Below are 18,720 nucleotides of genomic sequence, written 5' to 3'. Positions count from 1 at the left end.
CACGCCATGGGACGACTGGCCTCTGTCTCACTTTTCTTTTCTCTCTTCCGCTTCTTCTTTCCCTTCTTCCACTTGGCTGTCGCTCCTTTTTTTTTTTACTTCTTTCGATGTACAGTGCGTACAGTGCGCGTCGCAAACAGAAAACATGTCATGATTTCTCGCAGTTCTTATCGTCTGTTTTCTTGTTCCAACATACGTTGCGCAAAACGCGTCGGAGTGAGATAGATTTTTATAGAATGTTGATGGGAAATTAATTAATTAATATTAGTAAATTATTGTATATCATACAACAATCTCAAATATGCCATTTTTATTACTCAATGATGTAGTTTCTATAAATGATTGTCAGCCATTTCAAGATTATTTGAATTTTCGTACGTGAAGAATATTTGTAGCAGATTGAAAATATGAAAATTGATTCTGAAAATGTTCATATAATTGTTCTCCTTACAAATGTATTTGTAATGAATGCTCAAAATGTTCTCCATTCTAATGCAATATAAGTGTACGCCATTTACATTACTTTAAATCTTTTTATCAATGCAATACATTCGATGCCAATGTTTAATTCATTGCGTGAGTACGAGAAACGCAATTAAAGAAACCTCTCTCTCCCAATCCCTCGATCCTTCCGTTTGATTGAAATACGCAACCTTTCGCGAACGACCGAGTTTGTCCAAGTACTAAGGCGTCTCGAAAATCGCTCCGGACCTCCCGTCCGTTCTGAGAGGGGCACTCATTATTTACATAGTGTCTCGCAAGCGAGATCTCGAGAACGCGAGACACGAAAAACGCGGGATCCAATCGTCGCCGCCGTTGTTATTTCCAAGTTTCCGCGGGCGAGATAATGGCGGCTAGCACAATGCGCCAGCACGGATTCCACAAGTTCCTCCGAATGCGGAGAGAGCGCCTTTTCATTATCTCGACTGTACCCAGGTACAGTTTGTATCGAGGGAACCCGCGGACGAGAGGGATGGATGGATTGCCATCGGCCGAATCGGCCAAGGGACCAGAGCAAGCGGGGGAGGGAAGGGACAGAGTCGGGAGGAGGAAAAAGGACCGAGACTCGGAGAGCTCCAAGGGATCCCGACAAGAGCACGAGAAAAGACGAAGAAACGACGAGGAGACAAGAGGAGAAGTGCGCACTAAAGGACGGACCGATCAGCCGTGGGCCTGGCTCATTATAAATTTTATGACTGGTCATTTGGTCCGCCCGAAGCTTTAACGCGGATGCCGACATGCAAAGGGCGCATCACCGTCACGGCCGAGACGGGTCTATCTGCGGAAGTGTTCGTCGCATTTAAATCCGCGACTCGTTGCGGCATCGCGGAAGTGGATTAAGTTAGTTAGCGGCGTGTGTGTGGAGTTTTGCACAAATACACCGGAGATTTTATACTTTAGAAACGCGACGCTTACATAACGCTATTTGAAAATAAAAGGATGAATATCACGTGTTAAAAAATTGTTTTTAAAAACTCGGAAATTTCTTCTCTTTTAATATGTTTATTTTAATTATTTTCCACCAAATATCTGACAAATTTGCATTCTTTAATTTGTAATTATTAAAATCTGATATAAAATACATTGAGAAACTAATAATTGAATATTGTATACATCTCACAAAATTGAAATTATTAACTTTCATATAAATAAATCTTAGGAAACTAAAAAAAATCTATTCAATTTAATGATACTTTTATATCGATAAATATTACGTTATATTTTTATAAAGCGGTGTGCAACACACAATCTCACGTTAACATGTAACGATATGATAATAATTAATATACGTTATAATAAAAAAATAATTTTTAATATAGTTGACGAAAAAAATCGTATTTAAAGCGGAACCATCGGTGTTAATTGATCTCATCAAGGTATAATGACCGCCGATTCTTCCCTAACGCTTTTTCCCAGTTCCATTGACCGACCTCGCTTCTTGCTTCCCGGGGACCGCTCGTAATAACCGTCTAATTTAATAACTCTAACCGAGAAACCGCGTGCACCCACGTTCGCGTTTGCTCGCGGAAAATTTCATTCCGATTTGCGTGATAGGTAGTAGAGGAATGCCGCATATGAGGAATTGAAGGCCTCCCACTGCTTTCACCCGCCCCCGCGGGTCCTGATGCAGCGCTGTTCTCCTTTGCCACCGCCGTGGAATCTGAAGCTAAATTAACCACTACCTTAGACGAAACAATTTCACGTAGCTACTTTCCGCCGTAAATTGACTTGCACGTACAACGCGTATGTAATAGAGCCGAGCGAGGCCTGAGATGCGAGGGTTCAGGGCCGCGTGTATCATATAGTGTAGTTCGTTGAAAAAAGAATAGGCCGCTATAATTGTGTGTTGCACACCGCTTTATAAAAATATAATTTTATATCGCGACAAAATCTTAAAATTTTAAAGAAATCATTCAAATTCAATTTTAATAAATATTTCCTACCTAAAGATTGTATACTCGAAAATGAATTATCCTGTACAATCGACGACAAATTTAAAAATTTCGAAAAATCTTCTTTAAAATTTTACGCGAAGAAAATTTCTATAAAATTAAAGAATGAGAAAATCCCTCCATGTATTAAGACTCTAGAAATTTCATTCTTGAATGAGTTAAGAATCTTTACAGTATCTACTATTTGTATCATCAAAGGTATCGTTAAACTTTCTACAAAAGAAAATTGATTTTGATCTCAAGTAATTTCATTATCAAGCTGACGCAATAAGAACTTGAGCACTATACAGCGATATGTATATCAATTAAAAGCTCTTTTTGTCACATATACAAAAATTACATAAAGTTAACACTGATTATTGATGTTGGATTTTTTATATAGAAAAATTTTATAGGCCTTTCTTGCAATCCTTTAAACACGCGGCCCTGCGCGACGAACGTATTCCCCTTCGTTCAGCCAATCGCACCACGGCAGATTACTCGATCTTTTATGCCTCAATTATCATACCAAGCCGTTATTAAACTCGCGCCGAGCGTACCTACTGTTCCTTGTTGTGTTCCTTCCGCTTCCAACAACATTCGGCAGCGGCCGCATCCATGTGTATGCGGGAGGAAAACTGGACACGAATGTTTTTCGCGCGCGAATTATCAATACAATCGATTTAAAAATTTAAGAAATCTAAATAATTGCACAAATATCAGGATGATAATAAATAAATATACAAGCGCACTTAACTTTCCCGACATTTTTTTTTTTTTTTAATTTATAATCGATAATATGTCACAAATTCTTCGCGAGAACATTAACGTCGCAAGCTAGGAGATTGTTTTTAGTTTTAGTCGATGCGGAAAAAAAATCCTTATCGAGGATCGATGTTACACGCGAGAAATAGGAAAAAGGCTCTCATGAGGGCTGAGAGCTTTTTTTCTGGTCGATCGATTAGAATATTGTTCATTTGCTCCCTTTGTCTTCATGCGACACTCCTTTCTCTGTTATTTATAGAACGAGCTTTGCTACCTGTCTGAGTTTGCGCGCGCATAATAAAGGAACAAAAAGCGAATGAAAAAAATGATGAGATGGTTTATCATAGGCAGACTTGAGGCTGACATCGATTAGCTACGAAATAAAAGAGTAATGCTTCATGCTATTGCTGTTTCAGATTTCTAAAATCGATATTATAAATCTTTGAGAACAAAGTCTCGCTTAAAAAATATTTGATTCATTTTTTATTCAGTCTTTCCCATAAGATTATTTTAATAATACAGCGTATTGTATATGAATACATGAATATGAAATGTATACGAAATATATATAAAAATGATTTTATATATTTCGATATAAAAAAATATTAAATGATATATATATAATATTAATATATGCGTGAAAAATAATGATAAATTTTTGAAACCTCGCATTATATATTGTGAACAGCTTTGAAAAAATTATGTAAAACAAGAGGGGAAAACTTTTACTTTACCAGCAAATTACCGTATGAAATTGCTATCGAGACTGAAGCAAAGTATCATCATTTACGCCGCGTTAAATAGCATGTATTCTGCGTGCGTGAACTTGTCGCGGACTATAAAATTTCAAAGAGTGCACAAAGATGCGCCAGGAATGTAGCTGAGTATCGTTACGATCGATTGACCGTATAAAAGGCTCTCCCCATTCTCTTCAATGAACTCATCTATTGACCTAGTTTCCCTTTTCACGAGAAAAAAGTTAAATCAGAAGGGAACAATTAGCCGAGATATTTGCAACATGTCGCGATGAAATATTTATCTATCTTAAGATTTGCTTAGATATGTAGAAAATATACGCATAAATATACATGATATATAAACTTAGAAATATTTATTTTATATTTGTCCTAGTGTTATATTATATTCCCATATGGTATAATTATAAATAAACGCATCGTTATCACTTATATCAGTTCTTTTGTGCGAATATTTTTTCCAGGTTTTTGTCGCAAATCTTTACCACACTCACACGCGCACGCACACGTGTTCGTGATTGAACGATAGCCCCTTCGTTGCTTTTTTTTTGCTCCCCTTCTTCACCTGTCCAATCTTTTTCCTCGAGATAGAAAAATCGAGATCGTTACCGCGGCGTATCGGGAACGAATTGATCTCGGCTCCTTTTTTTGCATCTTAGGTTGGCCACTTAACCCTTTCCTCCAAAGAAGAATTGACGCGTTTGAGAATTTCGGGACACAGAAGAGCTTATCATACATGGAGAATATAAAGTGGCGAAGATTCGCTCAGGTATCTTCCAAGATCTTCGACCGATAGAAAAACGAAGCTAATATAATATAGATAATATCTACTTTTACTTAGAATTATAAGTCTGTTAATTATTTCTTAATTAATTGAATTGCTAATATTAGTTATTTTGATCTTTACTAGAATCTAATTAGAATTAAAACAAAATATAAAAATACAAAATTAAGTTGATTTCATTGACGAAAATATGTATAAGTATAAAATTCATATTTAATATTAATGAGAAATTCCCTGTGACTACTTGGAAGATACCTCTTTTTATTCTCAAACGCAATCAATGCCAATTAATACTTATTTCACGTGATCAATCATAATATTTTCAATATTTTCTATCTTTATCTCAATATTAATTTGGCAAGTGTAATTTTTGCAATGAATAATTTTTAAACTATCCACGCTAATTATGCGCATTATGCTCGATATCATGACAAACATTATCAATATATTTGTTGTATTGAATAAGTCAGAAAATGCATTATTTAAGTGATCATGTTGTCGTGACAATCTCTTATATTTTGTTAATTAGCTATTATTTTTAATTATTGTAAAATTTTTTGCCTATCATTCTGCAGCTTGAAAGAAAATAAAATATACATGCTTTATATGTAAAATAATTTTTTAGATAAATTATATATGTAAATATGTTGAATTTTTACAACTCAAAGTATTGTGAAAAAAATTAGAAGCAATAAAATTTATTTATAATACCTGTAATAACTTAATCATTTATAAATTTTACGTTTTTACGCTTTTAATTATCATTTTTAAATTATCTTAAATTATTTTAAATTTTCAATAATCTTACAGATATTTACAAATTTAGTATTACAGATTTACTGCAGATGCCTTGATATTGATAATGGCTGAGTTTATTTTTATATTCATTACAGGATTACGTTAGAAATGATAGAAAATAATTGTCGCATATAAATTAAAATGTGAGAATAATTTCTCTCTGAAAAATGAAAATTAATCTCTCTTCATTTTATTTATGATCACGTTTTAAAATTACCATGAAAAATTCTCAAAAAATTTTTAGTTATATAGGAATAATCCATAAAAAATAAACTGAAAATTGTTCATTGTATATTTATCTTTTTTTATCTGAACGTTCGTAAAAGTTATTGAATGGAAATTGTCGCTTTTAATATAAATGAAGGTTTAGTGTACTCTCTGAAAGAGACTTAAACAACGTGAGTTGGCATCGAAATGCAAATAATCGCGACACATCAGCCTGAATTCGATACGACATCGTTATGAGTGCCAATGTGATTGCAAATATTCATGTCTATATCAAAATGATTTTCGCGTGCGGATAGCTCGCGCACAAAACTCGCGGTTTCCGCCTGTTCGACATATTTCGGAATTACAGCATCAAGGGCTGATGTGGTAGGATGGCAGTGTTGTAATTCGATTATAGATTCCATTGACGTCGAGTGTTATTAACGTTGTTATGCAAGCAATATGGTCGCATTACGGGCGATTCGTGATACCGAGTGGAATTATTAAATAGCCAGCCCATTGCTCCGTTCCCTACCGTGTAAGTGTTTTATTTCTTCAATTGTTTCCGTTAACAGTAATTTTGCGGAGAACAACAGGTTACACCAGCATGCATAATTTAAGTATCAAACAAAAGGGGACTACAAATTAATTAATAATTACTCGGGAATGAACATTTTCGTGTAGAGATATTTTAATTCATATTCCATTATTGATATCGATAATTGTGCTCGATTTGTAATCGACTTTTTATTCAAATAAAATATAATTGGAATGAATCGACGCTACAAATAATTGCACAAAGTACACGAAATCATCGCGAAATGTATACGCGATAATGTAAAATGGATCATTATTGCGGAGATAAAAATAAACAAATGTTTCACAGATAATAAATAAATTATAACTTGTGTTGTAAGATGTAAAATCTAATTTGCACTCACCTTATGGTTGCTTTGACGATGCCACATCGAGCCTTCTCCTCGTCCTTCTCCTCCTCCTCTCTTGTTCATCCTTTCTTCCTTCACTCACGAAAGCACAAAACTACGATCACACACGCACTAAATCAATAGAATAAGACGATCACACGACGCTTTACAAGGCACTTTCGATATTAATCTCGATGTATACTTCACACGTTACCACTGAAACAATAAGAGAAATATGTTAGTTATTATATATTATTTATATTATGATTTATTAGATTAAGTCAGGTTAGAATTGACGCAGCCAATAACTAACATAATATCCGCTCTAGTTTCAAAACAATTACTGTATTACACTAAAATGTAACAGAAGACTGAATATATAAGTTACAATTAAAGATAAAAATCCGGATAATGCAAAATATCTTTGCTTCATGCGCGTTAGATTTCGATGAAAATGAAATCGAGTTAGGTTAAATCAAGTAAAATGCTTTATGATATTACATCAAAATAAGCGCGATTCGAGTTGATGCCCATTTAAGACGATGTATCCTTTAAAAACATATACAATAAATGTTCGATATAAATCGCGTGCCTTATAAAATAGTTGCCTTGAGATGCTCGTGAATCGCCGCGAAGGTTGATAAATGGATAAGGTAGGTAAAACTAACAACGAGACTCGCGTAATTGTTCGGCCGCGTTTGATACCTTCTAGTATTTATCTCGTACTGATCGTATTTCGAAAGATAATACGACACGTCTCCCTCTCCTCCAGCCCTTCCGCTCTTTCTTTCGCGCGCGTGACGCACTAACTTTCCCGGAATTTCCCGCACGAGTGACAAGGTCGCGGCGTATGACGTCACAACATTGGTATGCGCCGTGAAAAAAACAGCAACGTCGCGCGGCGTAACACAACGCCCCCTCTCTCGCCCGCCACGAAATATTTTATACCCTGCGAAGTGAATTTATATTCTAGGGATATACTGTGTTCTTAAACTTGACATCACACACAATTATTAAGTTGATGTATCGCGACTTTTCATTACCGAAGTTTTCGATCTGTGTATTCTTCTTTCGTGTAGTATCTCTTTCGTTTCTTTCTCACGTTCTTTCGATACGAGTGATTTTATTTTATCGTAATCTTCATGGCTAATAACTACTTCCGTATAAATATTATATAAGTATAAATATTATATAATATATAGTATATAATATATAGTATAAATATTATATTATATATTTCGTATAAATATAAACTTGTGGAATCCAATAATATATTTCAGCTTGTACTTTGCACGCGATTTATATCGAACATTTATTGTATATATTTTTAAAGGATACATCGTCTTAAATGGGCATCAATTCGTTTTCGTCGATTTAATATACTTTCCTTTTTTAGATTGAGACAGCGAGAGAGAGAGAGAGAGGGAGGGAAGAGAGGGAGAGAGAGCGAGGGAGAGAGAGAGGGAGAGAAAGAGTTCAGTAATACACAAATCGTAGAATCGAAACATTTCATTTCTAAAAAGGGCTTATGATATGTCAAGCTTATTGAGAATTAATAGAAAGTTTAATAGAAAACAAAGAATGTTTCGTGTAAATTTATTTTCTAATATATAAAATATCTTGCGACGACGGAGCCAGTTGTATCGTTATTTGATATTTATTTTGCGCGCGTGTTTATGTGACGTCATTCGGGCGACGAGACTCAAGCAGAAGGTTAGTACAGTGGCTGAGTGAAGTGCGTCGCTGCTCGCATTACTTCTTGAATTACGGTCACGATAAGTACTCGAAGACGTTGAACGCGATCGTTTCTCACGAATAATTAGAGATTCTCAATCCAAACGATTGATTAACTTTCACGATTGACGAAGTATATTGAGACGTCGGTTCGATTTATCGGAGCAGGTATTTTCTCACAATTTGTACCCGAATTTCAGTTATGTATTTTTTAATGGCGCAGTCTCGAATGATCTCAATAACGGAAAGTCGTGATATTGCTTAGTAATAATTGATATAAGATATAAAGTTCAGAAATATATAATATATATCGTATAAATTTACTTTGTAATGTATAAAATAATGATGGGCAAGGCAGGGGGAGGAGAGGGGCAATATATTGTGTTCTTTTTTTAAATAATTATTTATTTGGATCGTTTGCTGTTGCACGGTATCAAAGTACAATCTAATCATTAACAACAACATACAATAAAAATTGATTTTGAATCACGAGCGTCATTTTAATACTTAATTAGCAAGTAAAATCACACACTAGTAAAAGTTAACAAAAACATATACCTTGTTCATTCTTCATATATAATTGTAAAAGGCAAAATTTTGAATAATTTATATTTTGAAGTGACAGTCTCTTTTTGTAGTAAATTGCTTGGAATTTTACCCTTCACAATTTTCATTGGATTGGTGAAATATAAATTTTTGTCAACTTTTATCGTCATATTTAATTACAAATTATAATATTTATCGATTGCGTAGAACATAATTGACATTTGTACATTAATAATTTGTTACAATATGTATATTACATGATTTATTTGATGAGAATCTCTATTGCGGGAATATTTTCGATTATTTTCGATTATTATTATATTATATAGATATTTACATATATCTTTGATTTTTTAATTTACATATTTATTCACACACATACTTACGCTTTAATATAATATAATAATTGCCCTAAAACGCGTGTATTAATTATTTAAAATTATTCTTAAATTATTTTAAAATCCAATTAATTATATTAATTATATTTTAAAATCTTTCAATTTTCTAGTACTGATCGGATCGTAATTTCGTGAGAATGTATTGTTCTTATTGCAACATAATAAAATGCAAACATAATCGCGTGTGTAATATCGGGAGTGCCGTGCAAAATATACCTCGCGATTATCAAATTCTATTAACGCGCGTAATCGTAATTGACTATGTTTTTCGGAGTGTTTTTGTGTGTAAGTGCCATAACAAAAGAGAGAGACAGAGGACAAAGGACACGAAGGGAAGAAGGAGAACCAAGGACTTTGAGATGACATCGTGCATCGATGGAGCAGCTGGTAAGTACAATTGTAACCTATTTATGAAATTAATTATTTATTTATCTCTGTGGATCGCTCTAGAATTTATCGTCACATACATATAATTATTATCTAAATACACTCAGAAAATGAGACACAAATGATAATTTTCTCGAATAAATTCGCACACAATTTCTGCATTTCAAAACATATAAAATATGTAAATTTAAAAAAATCATGAGGTGATTTCTGAACTTTTATTGATATTCATCGATTTAGATTTTTATTCATCATATTTTATATATAAAATTTTATATATAAAACAGTGTACAAAAAATCATATTTAAATCAAATAACTATAAAACAATGTTCATAATAATTATATATATATATATATATATATATATATTTAAATGAAATAATTATTTATTATACATAATGAATTTATCGTGACATTCTTTAAAGAAAAATTTCATAAATTTAATAAAATAATAGTAATACATTTCTTGAAAATAATTTTTTGTATATAAACTTATAAGTTTATAATAGTAATACATTTAAACTTATAAGTTTATATACAAAAAATTATTTTCAAGAAATGTATTACTATTATTTTATTAAATTTATGAAATTTTTCTTTAAAGAATGTCACGATAAATTCATTATGTATAATAATTATTTCATTTAAATATTATTATGAACATTGTTTTATAATTATTTGATTTAAATATGATTTTTTGTACACTGTTTTATATATTTAATTTTAATCATTCAATTATATTTGTTTGGAGAAATGGTTGGCCAAAAACTCGAGCCGAAATAAACTTTATTTACAAGTTCGCAATAAAAGTGCACAATTAAAATAATTAAATTTAAAAAAACCTTGCTCGCGCTTTTTGTTTTATATGAAAATATTTTGTTAAAAAATTTCATTTTTTATTTTCTAAAAACAATTTGCTTAATTAATTATATTATTTTTTTATTTTTGATTTCGCACAATGTGAAATTGATTTCATAGATGAGCTATATAATAATTATTAAAGATAACACACGAACCACATACACATAATTTTGTTATGGCTTTATATACAAATATTTTGATCTGCTTAATAAAAACAAATTTTAAATTTTTAAAAATGTTCTATACCTTAACAAAGTAATAATAATTGTCAAACATTTTACAAAACATTACAATTATCAAAAAATCGTGAAAAAAAAAATTGATTACACGTTATTAAATAAGAGCATATTAAGAGATAAATAAAAAATTAATCCTACAAATAATTGGTAACTGATATATTGGCACATAAACGCGATACTTGCGATGTTGTTTTATAATCCGTCAGTTTTAACATTAAGAGGTTCGTTATTATTCCTAGTTATTAGTCATCGGAGCTGCGAAGTGCAGTCAAATTCATCATAAATTACAGTCAATGTGAATGATTATTTATAGCCGGCTCATGCATACGTATGATGTACATTTCATGATGCACATTTGCGATCCAGCTTCCGCGAATGACTCTCATAATCATAAAATTCTAATCAGGCAATTATTGACGCAATATTTTCATGCCAAATTACGTTAAACCTAAAGCACACTCGCGAACTCTTGCATCGTAAACCGAGTATAATCGTTAAATCGAAAACATATTTGCTTAGATTTTTTTCGTCTTGAATGCGCTTCTTTATGCCTAAGTTCGCTAAAAATAAATTCAAGATATTTAATCGTTGTAATATAATATCGGAACGCTTATAAATTCAGTTTTAATACGTGTAAAACGTAAATTTGCATAAAAAATCTGAAAAACGTGTAATTTTTAAATTAATTGTGTAAATATTGGTTTATTTAACTAATAAAACATTTTTTTAAATCGTACGGTAAATCAACATTAGGAAAATTTTCCACGTGAAATTAAATTCTCCCGCGAAACGGTGAACGATCTGGATCACCTGTAAAAAAAAAATGATTAACGGCGGAATCCGACAAGGTTGAAAAGAAAGGCAGCTTGTTTCGCGCGAGATAAGCGTTAGAGCGGCACGAAATAAACGCCTTTCCGTAGATGATAGCGATTTCGAGCGAACGAACTATCGCGAAGGGAGCATTAACGGGTGGAAAGCGTGGGAAGAAAAGCGGAAGGAGCGAGGCTGTGTGTGTATGTGCAGTAAAAGAGACATCAGGAACCTATTTCGAAGTGGCGCGGCACGATTTTCTACACTTACTCGTCCATCACGCTGATGAGTTCGCAGGCGGCACAATGCCTCGTAAGAACTCGACGAGATAAGACTGAAAAACCTTTGCGAGCAATCTCTAATCCGCGCGATAAATATTTCGTATGTATGTACGTGTTTTGCAGTGGACACGAGAGAAGAGATTCGCATGAGCGTACACATTAATCGTTGACTACACGTTACTTTACTCTTTGTTTCCTTACGTTTTATTTTATCCCATTTATCTCCCTCTCTTTGTCTCGTATATTGTTCTTCTCAAACTTTTTAACGTCCAGTCATTTTTAACGACAACTGAAAATTATGTTGGTCAAATATTTCGTTTCTTATATAATACAATTGTTTCAAATGTGTATGTTTCTTTTAAATAAAAATATACATCGGAAAATTTATGTTATTCAGAATAAAAAGAAAAAGAAAAATCAGTATATTGTCCCTCACATCGAGAATGAAATAAAGGAAGAACGAAATATTTACACGCGTCGATAATTTCGAATGTGTGTATATGTGTGTGAATCACGCTTTTTTTTTATTTTTATCGCACTATTATAGTTCTTGGTTATGCTCCACTTTCGCTTTCGATGCAAATTTTTACCCTTAGGCATGATATTAAGGATTCGCTAGTAAATGGCATCTTTTAATATTGAGAACAGTTGCCAGATCACGTTCCATGAATGTTTTTACATTGATGGCTGACAATTGCAAGTATATCAAAGTTTTTCGATATTATTTTTATGATGTAAAAAGTTATACAAAATAATATTTTCCATAAATAACATTTAAAAATTACTACGTTGCAGAGAAATATGAATAACTGGTAATAATAATTTTATTTATTTCTCTTTAATACAAAAATTTTGAAAGCACATATTATACAACACAACATTGTGATATTTGTATATATATAATTGCCTTTTCTTAAAATTCTCTTTTTCAATATTGTAAGTATATAATTTATTATAACTCTAATTTTCCTTATAAATATAATAACTATAATATAATTAATATATTTAATTAATTTCACTTTTTAAATAAATATCTTATGCGCCAATTGCAACATTAGCAAATTTAATCAAAGACGCATAATTGCAATTTTCTAAACATCAGACACACGAAATTCTATAATTCATATTTCTCTATTTTACGTTGAATACAAAATATTCTCTCATATTTCTTCGAAAGTCGCGTCTTATTGTCGCGACCAAACCGGTCCGCTTCCGTTGTTTAAGAGACACTCAGTCTGCAAACAGTCAATCATAGGTCCGAGGGTAACTTCTGGGGTGGAAGACAATTCGCACAGCCACTGAATATTATCCTCTCTCATTGTACCGCGCTGCACGTCGTCATCTCCGCCGAAAAGCAAGACGCTCCCCTGCCAATTTATCGCCGCGATACCCGCCGTTGTTTTCCTTTCTGAAGAATACCTCGACAGGGGTAGCGAACGCGACGAATGAATTCTCCCCCTTTTGCGCCTTTATCTTTCAACAAACAATCGGTCGCAAAAATCTCCTATCGATATAATACTACTCTGCCATCGTTATCGATTAAAAATGTGGACTCTGACAAATTGATTTATATTAGACAGGAATTATATACGGCCAAAATCAGTTTACGGATTTTGCATAATAATTTCAAACGTTAAAATTTGATGCATTTCGCGCTGCAGATGAAACTTATCGCGTTACGATTATTCGTTCGGTCAATGGGCTACAGCGGGAAGCAATCTTAGACGACGAAGATCTGCTGTTTTCAAGGATAATTAAGGATCTTCCGAGCGCCTGCGACCCTCTGATACGAGACAGAAGTCAATTAATAATCCTTTGTGGAGAAGCCAGTTTGATCCTCCTTATAGGCGACTGTATAATATCCTGACGCCGACGACGGCAGCCGCCGCCATTCAGGATCGGCATCAGGACAATGGTCCCTTAATCCTGAAATTTTTTCCAATTATCCCGGTACGCGGAAACTGCCGCAAGCTAATTAAACTTATTCCGAAATTCGCCGCAATTTCTTTCGCAAACATTATTCATTGTTAAACGGTTGGCCACTGGATGGACCAACGAAGTTCCGTTGTTCCGTAGGAACTTAAATCGAGAGATCGGAAAATCCTTTCGTCCTAAGTAGATTCTCGCTTCCTTTATGATTCAAAGTGAAGAAGGTCGCATCTCTGCACTGTATGGCTGTTTTCCTATCAGGGATTTACGCAACTTAAATGAAAATATGATTTTTGAGCAATTCATTATTTCATAATTATTTATATTTTCTGAATAATATGCAGAATATTGTATAACATTAATTTATTCCATTAATAATAAAACAAATTACAAAAGAGAAGGAAAATAGAATTAAAAATATAATTAATTGCAAAGTAAAATTGTTCAGCAATAAATATTTCACTTCCTTTATAATTTTGAATTTCGAGGAACTACAAAAGGAGTATTTTACTTATTATATTTTGAAAAATAAACGAGACTTTTATAATGCTACTTGGTGTATGGGAAACTTTTCTAAGTAATGGAAAATAATTTCAAGAACATACTGCACTTCTGCAATTGAATTAAGGATACGTTGAATTAAAAGTACGCTAACAAGCTGCTCTCTCGCGATAAAGTTAAAAAATTGTACCGTTTAAATAAAAAAATAAGGGGAAAAAAAAGAGATGAGCTTCCGAGCCTTTAAGGACCTTTTTATCTGTCATGCAGTAGATCCTGATGGCCGTCGAATAAGCGTTTCGTTTCGTAATAATTTCAGGGGCGTCGAACCGGGTAATTCCCGAGTGCGTCGAGGCGCCAAACGCGATTATGTAGCGCAGCCGGAACTGGATATTCCGCGATAATAAAAATTGAATGGCCGGCGCCTGGCCGTCGAAGATACGAGCGTAATTACGACGAGCACTCAATTCCAAATCGTCGTGTGCATACGCGTGCGCGAGTGTGTGTCAACAATCGCTTACCCTTCTACTCGCGATAAGCACCATATCGTGCATAACAATTTCACGCATTAATTAGCAGACTCCGTGGCAAAAACATTTTTTTTCGAAAAGATATAACGAACGCGGAAATTAACTGCTTTTTGCTTAGTTGTTTATATTGACTAGAGTAATCTTTTGAGTGGCTGTTAATTGAATTTTGTTCATGTATATTGCGAAGGTAACGGGAAACCGGATTGATTAAAAGCATCAAACTTTAATATATTTAAAAATGTACAATATTTAAAACAAATTATATAACGATTTTATATATAAAAAGCAGACATTTTCTAATATTAAGAAAATTATGAATCAATAATATCATTATCCATCGACAATAATTTTGAATTAAATCTCTAGTTGTCGCCTGAACTAAAATTCTATCAGAATACTTCTCATAATTGGTTGTTTATTTATTCATGACCAAAATACCGCTTTTCGCGATTTGCAACAAACCGAAAGTGACAAATTAGTATTGATTCAAATCGAGAATGAAATAGTTCGGAAACGAACTGGTTGTAATTGTACGGCGTTCATTAACGTCACCAATTAACACGCCAATAATTTCGAGCTGCAATGAGCAAATTGGTTTTCAAATTTTTAATCTTAATTACGAGTTACCTTTATAAAATGCAATAGTATCAGTTATTTCGTTGATATTATTTGTTTTTATAAAAAATGGTAAATGTTTATCGTATTTATAATTTAACGTTATACTTTTCTTTATATATATATTATTTTGCTATTATATAGTAATATTGGAAATAATTTTATATGTATAATATAATAAACAATTTATACATACGTAATATAAAAAAAATATATTTTTTGTGTATTTCAGGATAATTAGAGATGAAAAAAAATTGAAAAATAACTAAATATATTTAATAAAATAGAAGACAAAGAAAAAGAAAAAAATCTTCAGTAATTGAATAAAATAACAGCATAGTAGAGAGGTAGTTATTCAATTTGCATTAATTTTTCTCAATCTTGTTTAGCAATCGTAACAATATTACAGTAATGTAATAATTTCAAATGTTTTAATTATGTAATTTAATTATTTTAATAGAGAGAGAAAATTTTGATTGTCTAAGACTTTTGCATAAAAGGCAGTTGTTTAATCGACAGAGTAAAAAGCAGTCGAAAGCGCGTCTGTCTTTTCCGTAATAAGTAATTTCGCGACTTACAACGCATTCTGGCTGACTAAAGCTAAATTGCATTCGTTACGGCGTCGTAGACGTGCGTCACCCTAAAGTTTTCTACGACGGGCCACTTACAACTTTGTTACAACTTCCTCTGCGGACGAGGAGTAATTTTTCGAATTTACTGACTCCCCGCGCTATTTCTGATTGCCGTCACGTGTACTCGTCAAGAAAAAAAAATTTCGGAAGATTATCTCAGTCAGTGCCAAATGGCACACGACACATAGAGGAATCTAAAAGTTTTAACCCAATACGTAAAATTAGAGAAATCAATACTAATGAAACACAGAGCTAATCAGAAATTTTTTATAAAGAATCTTTCATCAAATTCGTTGAGATCAAATAGACATCAAAGTTATTAAAATACATTTTTTATATCTAATATATTTCGAATTTATTACATTAAATATATATGAGACAATATACATATATATATATATATATATATATATATTTATATAATATATAAAAAAATATACATAATTATATCTTTTTTATAAAATTAAATAATTTTTATGAAAAAGAGGATATAAGTTTGTAAAAAAGAATTAATATATATTTTTATAATAAAAGACATTATATATATATATATATATATATATATATATATATCTTCTTTTTTTATAAAATTTATTTCAATTTTTTGGAGATCAATTTATAAAACTAAATAAAAAACTAAGTACATTATGCTATACTTCGTTATATTTGTATAAGATAAATAAATTCTCACTATAGAAAATTCATTAAAAATGTTATTAAAATTAAAAATATTAAAACACCGTTCCATTTATAATGCAATGAAATATAAAACAATACATAGAATGGTGCATTATTTCATTACATCTTTTTATGTTAGCATGTAACTTTATAGATATTATCACCCTACGTCCTGCAATCGCGTCCAGTTTCTAAACTCTAATGGAAAAAGGAATTTTCTTAAAAGGTTACCGTGCACGACGGTCTTCAATTGGTCGATCGTACGGTGGTATTTCGCGTCGGTAAACTTTTCTCGATACTCGAAGGCAACGCGACAGATTAAGGGCGGCCAGTAAACATGCTCGGCAAATATCAAGCCATGCGTCTCGGCCTTAAAAATAACAGACTTTTCTGAAAGCTCGACAGGCATGTCGGCGCGTCAGCCACTCGAATATGAAAGGGAGACACACTGGGAGGAACGCACTACTATCCTGTGCTTTGGATGCTGTGCAGGTGTTATGATACCGTGCGTTTACGTGTTTGCTTTCTCATGCCGAGTAAAAAATCACGTTCGCGATGGCCGCCACGAAATTGACGACTCACTGCGATGCCAATGCAAATATTACTATTAATTAATTATGTATAAGGCCTATTAATGCATCGTTTTTTCGTCTCAGTATACTTCTTATTAACATAATTAAAAACTTTTAACGAAAAGTACTATATTATTGCAGAAAATAAATTTTAATAACGAGTAAAATTAACACGATAAATACTGAGTCATTTAATTTAATTATTTAAAATTATAATTGTCTCATAAAGTTGATGGTTACATTTAGTTTAAAAAAAACGTAATTGTTGCAGTTTTAGGAAAATATGTTAATGCGAGAAAAAGAATATATTTGTAATTAGATTTATAAACATCATCAATTTTCATTCACAGTTTTATTAAAGTATCAAACAAATCCACCTTGATGAAGGCTATAGAAATTTTATTGATTCAACTCTGAAAGTTGAATCAATAAAAGTCGTTCCCGGGTTGATATGAAACGAGTTTTTTTCCTTGACACAGATTTAAAATCCTTGATTGCGATATTTTCAGTTTTAACAATGATTTACATTCACTTGTATTATTTGAATCTTTTCTGTACACTTTGTGCTAATGTAACAAAATTATATACTTTCTTACACTTCGCAAACTCATGTCGATTACATCGTCGAAGCTTTCGATTACATGAGAAAAAGCTCCGTCTCTTAACGCAACCGAAATTAAAACCATAATGCGGAGAGATACAAATTGTAGATTCAACAGAAATTGCTGTATATCTTACCAAGTTTCGCAAGACGAGTCTGAGGAGCGAAGTGTGCATGCATATAAAGTGCGGCGAGGATACGCGAGGGTTGGTGGCGTACCTTGCTTGCCAGAAATTGTGTTTATACCAGCGCATAAAGAACGTTACGAAATGCGCGGGTGGAGGCGGTCGCGTCGCGAAAATTTAAAGTAACAAAAAGGTAAGGTAGAAATAACGAGAAATAGAAATGCCGAAACGAATGGGCGTTTTTATTTCGCCATGGAGAAATATACACATTGTCTCATAATTTGCATGTTTTCTTTAGTCAAAAAATTTATTTAGCACACTTTCAAATAATTTTTTTTGGTTAACATAAAGATATCTAAATATCATTAACTTTAGATTACAAGTTCGAGAATACAAACTGATAAAAAGGTGGTTTAATTTTTAATTATTTTAATAAAATTTAAGTGAAGATTTTAGTAATAAAAATAAAATTTAATATTATGAAAAGATTAAATCAAATTTTTGCTAAAAATATGTTAATTCTAAATTGTTGAAAAAATGTTTCAACAAAATTAAGATCAAAGATTTATGATATTCAATATAATAAAAAAAACCGTAAAACACTAATAGATTTTTA

General features: G+C 32.3%; 1 long non-coding RNA gene across 2 annotated transcripts in view; it reads right to left on the bottom strand.

The window, feature by feature from the left end:
* LOC105255346 overlaps positions 1 to 7,476 on the bottom strand; it is a 118,158-nt gene extending 110,682 nt beyond the window's left edge. Inside the window, exons 1-2 of one of the 2 annotated variants that reach the window (XR_889519.3) lie at positions 7,373 to 7,476; positions 6,683 to 6,883 (exon numbers count right to left, since the gene is read on the bottom strand). This is a non-coding gene — a long non-coding RNA (uncharacterized LOC105255346). Of the gene's footprint in view, positions 1 to 6,682; positions 6,884 to 7,168; positions 7,250 to 7,372 lie in introns of those variants that run through there. The other variant, XR_889518.3, reaches the window with a different exon arrangement.
* Positions 7,477 to 18,720: the final 11,244 nt, after the last annotated feature.

This window comes from Camponotus floridanus, unplaced genomic scaffold, assembly GCF_003227725.1.
Source record: "Camponotus floridanus strain SB8 unplaced genomic scaffold, Cflo_v7.5 scaffold10, whole genome shotgun sequence".
NCBI lineage: Eukaryota > Metazoa > Arthropoda > Insecta > Hymenoptera > Formicidae > Camponotus > Camponotus floridanus.
Note: the sequence above shows the minus strand (reverse complement) of the source record. Positions and strands in the feature narration are given on the sequence as shown.